Source organism: Buteo buteo, chromosome 28 (assembly GCF_964188355.1).
Source record: "Buteo buteo chromosome 28, bButBut1.hap1.1, whole genome shotgun sequence".
NCBI lineage: Eukaryota > Metazoa > Chordata > Aves > Accipitriformes > Accipitridae > Buteo > Buteo buteo.
In genome coordinates, this window is record NC_134198.1 from 528,360 (window position 1) to 546,438 (window position 18,079).

Genomic DNA, 18,079 nt, shown 5'->3' on the forward strand with positions numbered 1-18,079 from the left:
TGAGAGAAAGCCTCCAAGTAGAGTCTTGAAGCTGCAGGACTGCAATAAGGAAAGTCATTTGCAAACCCCAATTTTGCTTCCGCGGAACGCATCACAAAGTCACTGGCAATTTTGTTCAACATTGAGTGACGCCATCAATAGATATATGAGAAGAGGGGTCACTGGGGGTTTTGCTGGAGAGAGTGTTTATAAGTAAGTCATCAGTTGCTAGTGTGCAAATGCATGATGTTGCAACAGATAGAAAGCAGTACACAACTGGCTGGAGATTAGCAAACAAAGTGAGGGTTTGTGAGAGATCAAAGATGCGTGGTCAATCTTGTTTATCATTAGGATGAAGGTGCCGCATATGCAAAGAACTATCCTCTGGATTATACCTACAGGTATAAAAGTGTTGCAGAGTATACATGTGAGTTATGCATAAAAGCAGTCTTTTAGATGGGAAGAAGGAAATACAGATTGTTTACATGGAATGCATTCATGTAACAGAAAAATGCTGTATTACTTCCTGCTTTCAGTCTCCTTCCTATGGAAAGGAACTAATTGTTCGTTATCATCAGTGGTAAATATAGTCAGAGCTATTTAACTGATATTTCAGTCCTTAATGGAAACATGCTTCATCTGTAATGTCATTATTCCTACCATCATTGCATTCACAGTCATTTCTTGTGGCTAGCATTAGGCCACCTTCCATCATCTGCGTTGACAGGCAAAGGTAGACACACAGGTTTTCAAGAAGTTACTCAGAAGAATAAAATTCCCAAAGTCATAACTTCAACATAATTAACCTATGTTCTTAAAAATTGCACTTCATGAAAGAACCACCACAAAATATTCTTGTTCTTACCATGTTCTCTTTTCTACTAATGGCAGAATTTTTTTTCTTTTGAACAGAGACTGGATATATGTTTATCATTCACTATTGCTGAGAAACCTTATGCTGGTTTTTAGCATGCTTTCTGTAGATACTTTCTCAGGTGGGGCTGAGCAGTAGTCCTTTAAAACTGGGACCAAGAATGATTGATGCATGTATCCCATTAGTTTAGCAAAGCTCTTGAGTTTCATACATTTTTCTTACATTGCTTTTTGTGTCTTCATCATGTTTTTCCCCCCCCCCGACTAGTTAAATCTGGAAACTACAGAACAGTGAAACCAGGATTTGCCAGGAAATAGAAGAACATTAAAAAAAAGAGTATTATTATGGTAGCCATGTTTCTGAAAACAGGAGATGAAACCACCAGAATGTGGGGGAAAACAGAGACAGAAACTGTAGAACAGCTGATGGTAACAGACACTCAAGAGCACAATCACAAAGACTTCATTTATGCTAGCCATCTTCATTACGTGTCCCACCGCCGCACCATACCTACACTAGCATTACAGTAATAGTTAAGTCAAGTCAGGCACCTGGCTGTCAGCTGAGGTTTCTCAACCATGTCTTGAGAACACCAGTTCTCCTAGGCTGAAGTCCTATGAATGCCACCACCCAGTGCCGCCCCATGGCAGGAACTGGGAAGTCTGAAGGACCTGAGCAGCTGAACCGGTCAAGCCCAGTTTCCTCTGGGTTTGTGCCTATAGGATGAATTCTCAGTTTCCTCTGGATTTGTGCCTATAGGATGACTTCTCATGTGGATTTTAAGGTAACTGATGAGAGTGAGCTCTTACAGCCTTTCCACTAGTAGGCTCTCTTCTTTATCCAGCTGTTTAGATAAAGGCATACTTTTTCCACAAACTTAATATTTCTAATTTTTCTTCCTGTTGGTCAAATCTGGATGAAAAATGCCAATGGAGTCAAGGTTCATACAGAAAGATTAGCAGATGCACGATCACATAAACATTGTTTTCTTAGAAAGCCAGGTTAAAAGTGTTCAGCCACAGCAGAGTAATCGGTAAAACAAGCAAGTGAAATTACCTTATAAAGCAGAACAAGCTTTTGAGAAAGGAAGAACAACAAAAGAGCGCGTGACTATGGATTTGTTTTACCTTCCTGTTTCAAGAGACATGGGGAAGGCTGAAAAGCTTAAAAACTACTTGGCTGCAATGTTAAATGTGTAACAGCGGCATGACACTACAAAATGATGGTTAACAAAGAAAAAGGTGTCATAAGACAGGATCAAGAGAAACAGTTGGAGACCATCTAGATACAATAGGAAGGAGCTCTTGGAAACCCAGATTTTATTCCTGGCTGATTTTGCAACTGTCTCACATAAGTATTCTCATGAGTTTACAAAATGCTTTCTTAAAACTAGTCTTTTTTTTTTTCCCTGATCCCAGAAGTCTTTTTAGGGTGACTGTTGCTCTAACAGCACTGTCTGTCTTTCTCCATGCCACGCTCTGTGATAAGCCTTCACATCCTATGCCCTTCCTCCCTCTTTCTGTTCATGTAGACACGGATTGTACGTAAATATAGCTCTACCTCAACCTAATTGCCCGCTGCATGGGTCTAAATTGAATCTCAGGAAGTATCCATAATACTAGTATATCCATTAAGAAATATTCTCTTTCTGTACTGTTCTCAGTAATCCATCAATCCTAGCACCAGCTCTTGAGTCTGTTGATCATCACACCTTTTCCCTTCCTTCTTCAGGAAATGGGAAAATTCCACTGAAGTTTCTAGGAAATCTGTACACTTCCATTCACTGGATCATATTTTTCAGATCCAAATCTATAATTTTTATCTTAGCAAACATACTTCTACATCAATTCTCATGACAGCCTACCCATTTTCTTCAGAAGCAACTACCAGTTACATACATGTCCTCATTCTGATGCTAGTTGCACCTTCCTTAGATTCCCCATCTTTTCTTTCTTCTGTCTGCAGACCATTCTGTCATCTGTTCTCTTTCACAGTCCATTTATCATGGTCACTGTTCCTTGGGCACCAGACACTATCATCACAATTTTTTCCTCTTTACTGCTGATCCTGCTTTCTCTCATCTGCTACTCTGTTTTCTTCCTTCTCTCTTTTCTCTCCTTCAGTAAAGGAAACCTGTCCCACAACTGTATTTTTCCTTCACTAGCCAGTCTTGTCAGTTTTAATTGTGCATCAGTTATTCAAAAGGTCACTTCCACTATTTGCTGGCCTTTTTTTCCAAGTGTTCCCTTTTAGTAAATACCTACAAAAAGTCACCCATCTAATCTTCTCCTCCTTCAGTCCCATCTTGCTGTTGCCTTCAAGAATCCATCTAAACTTACGTTGTTCTCACAAGCTGTAGCTAGAATTTATCTTAGAAGACATCTGTGCTCATAAAGAAGTAAAGGAAATAGTGATATTTAACTGGAATTATCCACCATTATTTCTAAATAATGAGGTGAGGTGAGGTAGCTTTGGGAAATGGCAAGTATATAAACTATTCCAAAATGTGCATATAAGGACTTACATTTCAGTATTTCTCATGAAATACTAAGATTACTGCTAGAATTTCAAGCACCAGTTAGACAATAATTTAGTAATAGTCAACTTGATCATCAGAACTCAAGTGCAACTAACTGTACTTGCTTTCTTTGATGGGGAAATAAACCCAATGGAGAGAAGAAATGCACTGTTGTTAGTATTAACTGGAAGAAGATTTAGAAATGTGTTCTACTAGAATCCATTCCTGCAACACACTCCTCTATGTATTCATTAACAGTTGTGGGCTGCTGCAGTGAAAATAAGATCCCTTACCAGCATTATTTGAAACGGAAAAGAGTAAAAGTCCAGTCACTATAAATTTAATATCATGTTGATAAATAAAGAAGTCACCTTAAACAAAAGTATCACGAGAGATGTGAATTAGTCCTGATAGGAAGAAGTAACCAAATTCAGAAAAGGAGGAAGGGGTTAAGTTATAGGAACATTGAATCAGGAGATAAATTTTACATTCATTACATAGTAAGGTAATACTGTTCCAACAAAAATAAAAAGCATGTATTTTATGCATGACAAATGAGGTCATTAGTTTATGTTTGAAACTGGTCTGATTTCAGTCACAGACCTAGGATTCTCTGTAGTACAGTGCATTTTTGGAAAAAGCTAAGGAAAACAGTCACATGGGAATGGTCAAAATAATAATAATAAAAAAAGGAAAATAAGATCCATCAGGCAAAGTTGTGAAAGAGTGCCTGAATAGATGCATTCTTTTAAAGAAAATTATTTTCCATGTGTATGTAAAGACCTGTCCTTCTCTCAAACTGCATAATCACTTGAAGAAGGATGGAAGTTACTTCATAAATACAAAAAAAACCCCAACCACAACTACAAAAATGGAAACTCAATAAAGAAGTGGAATTATTGCTAGAGAAAATGATCATACTTTCAGATTACATTTGTGCAACTACTGAAGACTTGCTTAGTTATATACTTTTTGATATAAAGTAGCATGTTCTTAGGTGAAGCAGTACTCATTCACTATCAAGTCCAACATTTGCAAGTATCAACGTAACTGCAATGATTTACAACCCATCCTGCAGACTGTCAAATTCAAGTTACATTGGACTAAATAAAAGGGAGGTGAGAGGGGGAGAAAATATAACAATACGTGTTGCTTTTCAAGCAGTTCCTTCCTTTGTTTCTGTAGTTACCAAGCACAGGTATTTCTGGTAACCTCAGGTATGACAGACAGACAGTTTGTTTGCTCCTTTATCTTTTTTTCTGTACATTTTAAGACAAGTAGAGCTTTACAGGCACTTACCCTAGTGTTTTGGGTTTGTGTGGTGGGGTTTTTGTGTATCGGGGTAGGGTCCACAGGGCCGGCTGCTGCTGGAAGCTGCTGGAAGCTTCCCCGGCTCGGAGCCGGACCCACCTCTGACCCAGGCCGAGCCCCTCAGTGATGGTGGCAACACCTGTGGGAGAACATACTTAAAAAGGGGAACCTGCAGTGAGTAGGGGGATTGGAACGTGAGGGGAACCCTTCTGCAGACACCGAGGTCAGGGAAGGAGGAGGAGCGGGGCAGGAGGGGATACCACCGCAGCCTGTGGTGAGGCGGCAGGCTGTCCCCCCCAGCCCGTGGAGGCCCCCGAAGATGGCCGTCGCTCTGTGGAAAAGCCCGCGCTGGAGCAGTGCATGACTGAAGACCGGCCCGCAGAAAGGACCCGCGCTGGAGGAGTCTGTGAGGAACTGCAGCCCGCAGGAAGGACCCACGCTGGAGCAGTTGGTGAAGGGCTGTCTCCCACGGGAGGGACGGACCCCCCGGCGGAGCAGGGGCCGAGCGCGGAGTCCTCCTCCCCCTGAGGAGGAAGGAGCGGCAGAGACAAGGGGTGAGGAACCGACCCCAGCACCCGTCCCCTGTTCCCCAGGGAGAGAGAACCGGGAGTGGGGCTGGGGCGGGAAGGCGGGAGGGCGAGGGGGAAGGTGTTTTTTTAAGATTTGGGTTTACTTCCCATTGTCCTGTTTTGATTTGATTGGTAGTATACTAGACTGATCTTGTTTTTTCCCCAAGTTGAGTCTGTCTTTTGCCTGTGACCATAAGTGGGGAGTGATCCGTCCCTGTCCTTGTCTCGACCAACCCACGAGCTTTTCTTTATATTTTCTCCTCCTCATCTCAACCGGGGAGTGAGCAAGGGGCTTCATGGTGCTTTGTTGCCAGCTGGGCTTAAACCACAACACCTAGAAATACAATGGCAGCTAAACAACTTGCATTACACAGCAACGCACCTGAACTACAAATGGGAAACCATGTTCTGGGTCAGGTTCAATATTGGGATTGTTTTAGAGTACCACCTAACAATACAGCCATTGCACCAGTCTGTGGTTTAGGTGACAATACTGTGGAAGGTGGCTGCAGACTCTTCAAACAAGTACGTACAGGTTCAACAGAAAAGGTTAGTCATTTCTGGCATAGCTTTAGATTACTTCTTCCTAACCACCAGACTCTCTGAACCATTGTGTTTGAATCCTAGTTCTCTCACTGGTCCCCATGTTCACTTGGGGCAGCTGAAAAATCTCAGTCTGTGTTCCCTGAAAAATTCTATAAATGGCTCCTTTCAGGTGTTGAACAAGGCAGAGATTAAGTTTAGCTGGTTATGCTGCAGTAGACCACAGAGGAGTGTCCTTGGAGAGGAAGAGCAATTTCTCAGCACTAGTGGAAGAGAAAAAATCTGCTGGCACAAACACAGATGCTTAAATAGACCATCCATGTAAAAAAGAAGGAGGAATCTAAGGAAATTAGCCTTTATCACAGCCTTTCTGATTTCTTTTTTTTTTTTTTTTTGTGAGAAGCAGACCATAATGTAGACTGATCTGATGGCCCACGTTAAGTGATAGTTTCTTGCTGTAGCAGCAGCTCAGATCCTTCTGTAAATGGAGAATATGGTCTGCATTACTTCAAAGGGATACTGACCATACCAGCAGTGGATCCAGCAATTCCCCAGTTGCCTTCTATAGCCAAAAAAGACTTACACGGAATATACACTGTTGAATGAAGAATGTTTCTAATGCTTTTGGTAATTTGGAAAACAAAACCTGCTGGAATTAAGATGAGAACAAAAAAAAAAAAGTGTTTGGGAAGACTAACTTTCCTGGTGCAGAGATCTTGATTTTGGTTGGGTTTTTTTGTTATTGTTGTTGGTTTCTTTCAAACCAAAGTTTAAAAATTAAACAAACCCCTTTGCAGTAGCAGTACTTGAATAAGCACCCGAAGAGAAGCAACGTGCTATTCACAACCAAAGCCAATGATGATAGCAAAGGAAGCTAAGCTTCAGTGAAAGCGAAGGAAGTGTTCTGTTACAGCCATGCCATAACACTAAAATGATTGTAACCCACTTGCCAACATAGTCCCACTGTCAAGCAAGCAAGTTTTTCTTACAGCATAGAAACTCTCCATTTATAAGATAGGAATGTTTTTAAAATATAACACCAACAAGTATTTACACTAAGTATTTGCCACTGACTGCTTAAAAAACTAAAAACAAAAAAAACCCAAACACACCTCCCTCAAGACCCCAACAACAAAAAAACCACCAACCTCCCCCCCTCCACCTACACTCCAATCAGTGGTGCAAAGACTAGTGACTTGCAGAGTTTTTCTGAGTAGCCCTTTTCCTTTAAGATGACAGCATAGCACCTCCCAAGTCTGTTCACACTCCAACATATAAAACCAGGCAAAAAGAGCTGCAGGCCTGTGTAAAAATGCACAGGAAGGGTGCCTTTCAGCATCAGGCACTGCTCCTCATCCTTCCCAGGCCACCACAGCAGTAGCTGTCTAAGCTTTTGGGTAAGTTTGCAGCTAATGGCCAAGCATGGGGGGTAGCAGGTTTCACTCACTACCATCCTGTTAGTATGGGCAAAGCCTGGCTTTTGGTGACAGGCAGGGGAAAACGAGTTCAGTAGCTGCTCAAGGAAGGAAGAAAATCTCTACACAGGTTAGGATGGGCAGACGTCGCTACAGCCAGAAGGAAAGGAGACCATAGGACCGCAGGCTGCTGCAGAGCAAGCTATGGCTGGGTACTGTTGGCAGTGGGAGGGCAGAAGGCTGCCCAGATGCAAGGAAGGTAGGACCCAGAAGTGGGTTGGGTGGTTGGAAAGCTCAGGGCATATTCCATGACCTGATAGTCAGATACGTTTAGATGACCATCAGAAGAGCAACATCCAGCAGAAAGGATGACACAAAAGGTGACTCACTGTCACAGAAAGAAGACACTCATTCCAAAGCCCAAAAGAATGTCCCTAAGCTAGAGATGGACATGTGCCTTGCGAACCAGAATCAGGAATGTAAGTTTAGCATGATTTCTAGGAATGGTGAAGGCAGCAAGATATGAAGCCAAGGAAACACTAGTGACAGGCATGCAATAACTGTATTTCATGGAGAAAACAGTGGTGTACAATACTGCAAGAGTGCATTGTTAATGATTTTTTTTTTCTTGACCATAGGAGGAGAAGAGAAAGAAAATGGCTGACTTTAATTTTTCAATTAATAGCGGTAGGCATTTTGCAGATTTTTGCACTATAGAATGAAGAGGACCATTACCGTGTTCATTGTCCTTTTGGACTCAATGGAGCTGAGGAATTAAAGTACAGTAAGTATAGCAGGGTTACTGACTCCTAAGAAAGAGAGGTCCAGGGCACACAGCACCAAGTAGAAAGGGCTGACTATTTTGATGACCAGGCTTTGAACCCTGCTTTGAAACCATTCCATTGAGTAGCCATGGAATGTGATGCTGAAGAGAGCCATTCCCAGGTACTGTTTTGGCCTAGCAGTACCACTGTCATCACTTGCTCTATACAATAGCCATATAATTTTTTCAAATGTCAAACATCAAACATGGATCAGCATGTGTTGTTTAAAGAGACAGTTGTAAGACCTATAACATGTTTCATGACTTTTCCTAGTGGATTGTTCAAATGTTTAACTGCTCCTAGCACTCAAATGTAGAAACTAATGGCATAAGATACAAGTGCATCTTCTCTGCCTCTATATATTATTTAAAGCTCCCCACAATCAGTTTACTTTGCCATATATGAGTGCTACAGTACCTTCCATCCTTTTCTTTGCTCTGTTGAATACATATATGGCTTGCATCTTGAGCCTTTTTCCCCAAACACTTCATTCTTTGAATTCTCTCCAATAGTCCAATTTTCTTTCTGAATTAAGATGACTAGTCCATCAATATACAACAATCAAGTGCTACATGATGGGAAGATCACTTTGTTTAGTTTAATAGCTTTCTATATAGTGAAGCTCTGTAGCAGAAGTCCACATCAAGGGGACTACAATGACACCAGCCCCTTTTCTAAATCTTTGCTTAATGAGATACAGTCCCTGTGTTGACTACCTTGGTCCATGTATACTGCCAACATCGGTACAAAGTGGTTAACACGATGCTGTCCTGTACGGTGTGAAATGTCAGGGTTATAAGCCCAGCAATCTCATCCTGCTTAATTCTATTACAGACAACCATACTAGAAACATGCAAGCCCTTTATAAAAAATGTGGGGGAGGCAATAGCAAATCCTACCCAATTATATCATTTGAATGGTAACCTACATCTTCAGTTGTATGTCTTTCCCATTATTTTAGATATACAAAATATAGAATAGAAAAAACAGTCCTGTTTTGACAGTCTTGACAAACGACAATGTTGATAATAGTGTTAACGGTGTCTTTAGGGATGGGAAAACAGATTGAAATAGCCTAGAGATTCACATTGTGAAGCTGAAAGGGAGGTACAAACATAAGCGTGAAAGGGAGAAAAAAAACCCTAAATGCTAAACAAATAAGAAAATACCATTTGGTCTTGCTAGGTTCTTCCATACCAGCCACTATTAATGAAAAGATTAAGTGTTATCTTTCAGTCACTTCAAGCTCTGCCAAAACTATTATCACATCAAAGACACTGCTTTTTACCTGGTCACAAGGCTGCAGAAGATAAGCTTTTGACTAATTAAACAAGACTTGATTAGCATAAAGGCAAAAATCAGGACTAGAAAAGAAAGAGGGAGAAACTGAAGCACAAATGGGCAATCAAAAGTAGCCAGGTCTTGGTATTTTGGGTAATGGTTGGGGTCAGTAAAGATGGTAAGATCACCTCAGTCCTTGCTGCCTTGGCTTAGTCTGAGAACTTTGGGATTTCAGTGGATCATGATTGAACCCAGAAGTCTGTAAGTGTGGTGACCTACACTGGTGTCAACTTTGCAGGTAAAAGCTGCACATTGTTTTACTCAAACGATGAATTCCAAAGGAGATGAAAAGAGCGGAAGCCCTCCTCTTGAACCATTTAGGCTTAATGTTCAAAACACCAGGTCCACTGTAATCATTTTGCTGTCAAAACACTCCTATTATCCATCAGATACAATCTCAATATGTTCTTTAAACCAGCAGGAATTTTTGACTGAATTAATTATATTTTTATTTTTTTCCTGACGTTTACAAATAATTTTATATAACAGACCGAGAGCTGCCATCTGTTACCTCAAACTACTTTTAGGTCTCTATACAACACATCCTGCGGATGTAGCCTACTTTTTTGCTAGTAGATATGGTACTTCATGATTGACAGTATTAAATATGTTGGACTGTGACTAACGAAACATTTTGGGTTGCTTTGTAACAGTAAATGCTCCATGCGTACTGTCCTATCAATCAGTGTCATCTGCAGCTATCATTACGGATGGTATTTTGCATTCTTGAGCATTGATAATTGGATTGAACAATACTGGCATCCATATACAGGATTGCAAATTTTGGCTTTGGGAACAGCCCTGTACAGAGCTCTGTTCCAGCGGTTCACTCTCTGCCACTGCTGCTTCTTCTGAAGGCGGGCCCTGCTGCTCCACAGCTGCCTGCAACCCCTCCTGCCACACACATCAATAACAGGCTGTGGAGGGTACCGCAAAGACCTCAGAATTACCATAAAGGATTTTCTGGGCAAATGCCAAGTCCAACTTTGGCATGAGCTGACCACAGTCATCTGGCCAGGCTTACACATGATCATCATGACCAGCTGAGCCACCTGCATTAGGGCTTCCTGAAGCAGAAGATCCTAATGGCACCTGAACTGTTTGCAGGCCGCCTCCAGATTCAACTTCAGCTAGCTGCAGCTCACGTGGTGGCTGCCGGGGGTTGTCAGGAGCCATGCGATATCCTAAGCGCTCCACCATCATGTTGTTACAACAGCAGGGCCATAGGTAGTACAAAGCTGGGGAAAGAAGGGGAGAACATACTGCATAAATATTTAAGGACCTCTGCTCCCACTAGACCGTGGACTGATTGTTTTATTTGGGTTTTGATTAGCATCACTGTTGTTTATCTACTTTCCTTAAGCCTTGCGCTTTGTTGCCTTATTAGACTATTTTTACTTTTCAACCATTAAAAAAGGATTGGTAAACCGAAGCACTTGCTTTCTCTGCCATCCTTCCCTATTTTCTTTTCTACTCTAGCCTATGATCATGTACCGAAGTAGCAAAGACAGCAGCTGGGTACAGAATGCATGACAGACCATGTACGACATCAGGGACCTACATGACTAGGAAGCAATCTTTCAGGTGCTGGAAAGAGGACAGACATTCATCAGGCTGGGGAGTAGTGGAAAAGCTAGGTCACAAGAGAGGGAAGAAACCTGAGGGACTTGGAAAATAATGGCATCGTAGCTGGCAGACTGGCACACCGATGAACATTTAATGTGTATAGTAGTGCTAGCTCTCACATCGCACACTTGTAGGTACCATTTCAGACCTACGTTACATCTAGGCATTCCAGCCAAACCTACATGAGGTTATACAAAAGTAACCTACTGCATCCTTGCTGACAGAAGCATTTCTTGGATCCATATCCATTGCACCAGCAATGAGCCTAGCTCAGAGGATTACTATTACACTGCCACACTAGATCTGTAAGCTGCCAAATCTCAGCATCTGATGGAAATCACTGTGTAAATCAGATAGGGATACATGACACAGAGCAGCACAACATAGATATGGACAGTGACAATGCATGCATATATCCTGATAAAGACAAGATATTGCATATTCAGTACAGCCCACTGTATATGTAGACACTGGCCCCTAAAGAGGCAAGGCAGGTAGGTAAGCATGTGATTTATTTTCTCCTTAGCCTGAGCACTCTAAAAAAGACATCATATAGTAAGTTTTTGCATCACCATGATACAAACCACCCAGTAACACGGATTCAGACATCAGATTTACCCTTTCTAAAGTAATTGTCCACCAGGTCACCAGAATTGGATGCAGCAAGGCTCCATAGAGGGTTGATGCCCTCTTGACAAGAGGTGTACTGATGCAGCTGTAGAAGTGACAGCTCTTCACCCACAGTCCTGAACAGGCCTATTCATGCAGTTGTCCTGGATCTGTTGGCAATTTCCCCCTTGTTCACCTAAGCCAAAACCTCTCCTCAACGAGGGGCAAGTTGTAGTTTGACCTAGACCTGTAAGGAGGTGCAGGCAGCTTTCCAGACAGAAAAGCTTTTGAAAGCTAGGATGACAGAAAATCTAAGATTCAAACTCCAACCAGGTCATTGTAGACATCCTTGTTCCATCCTGCATAACACAGATGGCCTTGAAGCAGTCCTAGCTAGATGCAAGCAGCAAGAACTAGATGCAATACAGCAGTGAAATCGACTTTGCAGGATGTGCTGAAGTTTATATAAGACCCTTATATGAATTATGCATGCTGGTATAGCCCTTAGGTATGCAATAGATTAACAATCTCCTCACTACAACAGCCTGCATTGCCAAGAAATTTAGGAATAGGTTTCGTACTGTAAAGCATAGCTGCTGACTTGCAGTACAGAGGTGACCTGTTAATCTTGAAGTGTGATGGTTTGGGCTGGGATACAGTTAATTTTCTTCATAGTACCTCGTAAATTGTTGTGTTTGGATTTGTGCTGAAAACAGTGTTGATAACCCCGGGATGTTTCTGTCCCTGCTGAGCAGTGCTCACCCAGAGCCAAGGGCTGTTCTGCTTCTCCCCCCACCCCACCAGCGAGGAGCCTGCGGGGGCACAAGGGGTTGGGAGGGGACACAGCCGGGACAGCCGACCCCGACAGACCCAAGGGAGATCCCAGCCCGTAGGACGTCGTGCTCCCCATATAGAGCTGGGGGAAGGAGAAGGACGGGGGGACGTTGGGAGCGATGGCGTTTGTCTTCCCCTGTCCCCGTTGGGCGTGATGGAGCCCTGCTGTCCTGGGGATGGCTGAACACGCGCCTGCCCGTGGGGAGTGGGGAAGGGATTCCTTGGTTTGCTTTGCTTGTGTGCGCGGCTTTTGCTTTCCCTATTAAACTGTCTTTATCTCAACCCAGGAGTTTTCTCACTTTTACCCTTCCGATTCTCTCCCCCATCCCACCAGGGGGAAGTGAGTGAGCGGCTGTGTGGGGCTGAGCTGCCGGCTGGGGTTAAACCACGACAGGAGGAAACCCAGGGCTTCATGAACAAGAGTCAGACAGCACCATTTAGCCTGTGCATCTATTGCACACACACAGCATTTCACAAGAGGACTGTACTTTGGCCCTACATCTTCCTCAGCTTCTAACACGTGTTCAAATTAGGAACAGAGAGAACAAAAAGAACACACACCATTAAACATCTACCTCCTTGGCCTCATCTTCCTCCTGGCATAACTCAGTGTTCTGCTACAACACATCTAAAAATCATTCAAGGAAACACGCAATAGTGGGATCTGTCCTGTCAACATAGGGGGAATGGAAAAATGGATGAAGATGGTGGCTTACCTGAAGTAGTACCTATTACTTAGGTCACTAACATAGCAATGCGTTTTTTAGAATGGTTTGAAGGTCCTATGCTCCCATACCAGGAGTGGAAACACCAGAGAGGGTCTCAAAGAAATGTCTCAGGTTTTGAGTTCACTTTTGGCCCCTCTGTGTTAGGCATACCACCACGCCTGCCACCACACAAGAGATGAACATGTCTGTAACAGCTCCACACATCACTACCTGATGAATCCCATGGTACTCTACAGAAATACAATTCATCTTAAGTATCATTTTATTGGATGAGAGATACTTCAAATACTGAAATGTAATTCACTATCATAACCAAAGCTTTTAATGATAATTAAAATGCACTATTTTTTAGGTTTATTTTCATCTTTCAGCAGCTTCCTTCTGGAATTTCCTCAACCAGGCCAACCTCCCCTTTAAAAGCATGGTGTAGGAACACTGGGAGTGAACAAGATCCATTTTAGACTGAAAACTAAGCTTCAGCCTGAAACACAAGGCCTCAGCGAAAACCACACACACAAACCACACTGGTTTTTACCAGATAAACCAGAAAACACATAAAGAAGTAGATTTCAAAGCAGCTGGAAGTCCATCACCGTACTTCTTTCTTTGCTTCCACACCTACTATTTTTCTTTGCAGGTGGCATACGAAGGATGCTCTTGCATCACCAGTCAAAAGTCTCAGCATCAAAGTAACATAACCTTCCAGGAACATGTGCCACAGGTAATAAATACTAGGTCACTGGGCTATCACTTCAAGTAATGGGGTACTTCAGAAGTTAACGAACAGCACAACTATCCTCTCTTCCCTTCTGACACACACAAACCTCCACACAGAAGGTGGGATAAGTATGACCTTGCCTCATTCAATGCCAGTATTTTCATACCAATTCCTTCTGTCTCATTTTTGTGGGGCAAGGCTTAAGTCACATGCAAGGCAAAATCCTCACTTCTTGCAAAGGATGAAATGGAGGGCAGAAAAAGCACTCTTCAGAATGGGATGACGCATGCTCTGAGTTCTCTTCAGGTGAAAGGGGGAATTGGGAAATATCACACTGCTTTAGTAATGAGATGTTTAAACCTATTTTCATGGAAGTCAGAACAACATAATTTTCTTTTAAAACTTCAACCTTCTTTCAAGTGGCCGAAGACAGTTCTTGGCTTCAAAAGTTACTGTGCAGGGGGTGGAAAGAAGGAATAAGGTGATCAGGGACCAGGAAGGAATCTGATAACTAAACATCATACACGCTATTTTCTTAGCTGGCCTAGAACAAAAGACTTTCAGCATTTATGAAAGAAGCTGCAAGACTGGATTTTTTTTCCATCTGAGTACTGACACACTGGCACCACTATGTTCTGGATGCAGTTAATCTGATGCACCAGGACAGTTCTTTGTTGCAGCAATCACAAACTTCACCAGAAGCCTAAAACAGGCAGGCAAACTTCAAACACTATTAACTGCAAAGATACAGGCAATTTTGCCTGGGTTGCAGAGGCAAGCAGGGTACACAAACTAACAGGGCAAGAGTGAGAACTTTAGGTACAATGAAAACAGGAAGACAGTAAAAATAAGCAAGCTTGGGAAGAGAAACTGGAAGGCCAGGTAACAGAGCCCTTTCTGCAGTTAAAGTCCTGGCCAGGGAGAGGAAACTGAAGTTCACTTCCAGTCTTCAGACTTGCTTCCCAGACCAAACACAGCAGCTTCCACGGTGACATAGCACTCCCCATGTCTGAGGGCACACTCCAGCCCCTTCCCATTACATACGAGCCCTTCACTTCAGCGATTCCACTAAATCTCCAGTAAAGGTAACCTTTTCTGTTATATTTCTCCAGTCTTTCCCAACCTTTAACACCTTCAGTGGCAGGACACGTGTTCTTTTTTGACAGAAAGTCACAAAGCCTGTACATTAATGCAGCTGAGAGACTGAAAGGCTCTCAGCTAAAAACTCAACTTGCTCAGCTAAAAAGATTGTGTACTTTGTTAAAAAAAAATTTATGCATTTCTATAAATTATGATCCAAATATATATTAGGAGACTAATATTCACACCATTCTAGATAACTACAATCTGGATATTTAGGACAGTTTCCCAAACATTCACACTTGTTTTGAATGACACTTCTGTTTCTGCTACAGAAAGAATCTCTCTAGAGGTGTCTACCATGAATATATATATATAATGTTCTAGAACCAACTTCTATCATTTCATTGAGTAATGCTTAAGCGCAGGACAGTGGAAGATGCAAGTAAACTCTTTAAATATGAAGAATGTTGTCCACTTTCATTTATAATTACTAGTGTAAGCATTTCCTTATGTTAATTTAGTACTCGTTCTCACAGAGCAAAGAAAGCATCCAATGAAAAGCTACAGATATAACTTCTTAAATGCCTTGATGTATTTTAACTAAGTGCTTATTACAGACGTAATTCTCTAGAAACTGGCATTTCCTCTTACTGTCTTAAACTGCTTCCCAGTGTAAGGGGAGGTCTCACTTATTATGTGCACGGCCCAGGATCTATTAAAGTAGAAGAAGCAAGCCAGCCCCCAGTGAAGACAAGTTCTCAAATACCAATTTTGCTAGCATGGGAACACAGCACTCTCCTTGGTGACAGAGAGGGCAACTGCACCCTGCAGGGAAGCAACTATCTTGAATCTTAAGATTTTAGGTTGATGCATGCCAGTATCTTTAGAAGCAACATTGACAGACAGTAGCTGGAGGGGTGAGCAGCTGGTGACTGTTCTTCACAAAATAGGTAAGACAATAGCGCAAAAAGACATCAAACCAGGGAATAAGAGCATCTAAAGCTTAATCGACTATGCTGTGAATCTCAATGCATTTTTATTATTCCATGAGTCAAAAGAAGTGCTCAGAAAAGCTACAGAGGAACATTACTTGCAGTACTTTCTCACCCAGCACAGCAAACAATACACAATAGGGATACTATAAACTAAATAACTTTGCACAGAAATTCCATCAACTCAGCCATGTTCCTATTTTAATGTTTCTGTAACAAATTCACAGAAGAAGTCTGACCGATTGAAACCTCTGAAGAACAAAGGGGAAAAAATTTCAGCAAGAGACAATGCCATAGACAATAATGTGCCAGCAGTACAGCTTTTTAATTGGCATGATGCAATTTTTCTTTCCAAACTAATTCATCAAATCACAATAAAGGATCACTGAATTTTTAAGATATGAGCTACTCTTTCCATTTTAGGTTTTCACAGCATTTTCAGAAATACCAGCTTCGACTTCTACAACATCACTAAGACAAGGCTCTCCATTCCACTAACGAATTAATCTTTTTGCCCGAAAGCACGATGTCGCAGCCTTCTTCATGTAAGCTGTGCAAGTTGAACAGTTAAGCAGTAAGGACTGAGATCAGGACAATGCTAAGGATGGAACTTTGTCTGGACTAATTTCTATACTTTGAATGCAAGACTGAGAAGTGTTCTGAACTAAGAAATGTATGCATATCCTTAAAGCAAAGCTAAGCATCTTGAACGTGACTCCTCAAGGAAATAATTCACACGTACACACCTAAAACCTACCAAGCGATATATAACCAAGACCTATGTGGACATGAGGACAAATGACCTCATGCGTGATACATCTCACCAGTAGTCCCCTTACCCACACTATTTCAGTAGCACTGCCTTATTTTAGTACAGGTTCTTAACATCCTGAACTGTGAACTCACCATCCACAGCACAAAGAACTGATTGCTCAGGTGGCAAGTGAAGTTTAAGGGAGGTATTTTACACAGGAGACAGACAACTAAGTGCTTAATGGTAGCATACTTGAACACATTTTCTCCCACTGATTCTCTCCCTCAACCCCAAAAAGCTACAAAGGGAGCGAAGTTCTAGTTCCACCCAAGTTGCCTGAGCATATGAAGGGAAAGCAACAGGGAGGACAATTTCACACCACCCACCCACTTAGCTTAGCTGAAGCTCCTTCACCTCCCTTACAATCAACATACAGAGACAAACCTCCTTGAAAGGATAATTCAGATCAAATAACGCTAAGGCGCTTGGAAAGTGTGATTTACATCAGGCATCTATCTCTGCCTTCTCCACTGAAGGGAGAGGGACTAGTGGATTAGCCAGCTAAAACGGACGCCTAAAGGTAGATGGTGAAAACATCATCCTAACTTCCAGATCAAACCTCAAGGGGCTCTGTTTGAGATGTGCTGTTTGGTAAGACGGGAAAAGCACGCAGCTATAGGAGCCGTTTTGCCCCTTCTGATTAAGGTGGGAAAAAAAGCGCCAGGGTATGTTTTATATTTGCAGACAGTCAACAACTATGATAGCTATTTTACTTCAAAGAAAACCTATTAGTAAGAGCACTTAACGTGTTAGTTTATTAGTGAGCATGAGAGTACCTAGCTTTTAAAAAGTTTAGTTTATAACAGAGCTTGAATTACCAGAATAATGCATTGCAGAGGGTAGAAATGAGGAATCATCAAATTAAACTTGTCAGCAAGTACAATGTTCCCCATGTTCTGCAAGGCACTTTACATTCAGCAGAAGCGCAAGAGCAACCTTTGCATGTCTTCTAAACATATGAGTTCAAACAATTCAAAAAAAGAGGCAAAGTTAAATATCTGTAAGTTTGCCCAACCCTTCCCAATATTATAAATACATTAGAACTGTATATATTAGAAGCAGTACTAAGGTACCAACTTATTTTCAAGTGTTTTAGCTAGAGCTTTAACTTTCACTACAGACTCAAAAGATTAACCACAACCTGTTCATAGTTAGGTCTTACAAAGACTGAAAAATTAACTCTCATTTTTAAAAATGTAAGAGACAGTTATGCACATTTATTGTAAATGCTTTAATATGTTCCAAGTTTAAGCCATTGTAATAAGTGATCAACACACTAAAATTCGTATCAGAAAGATACC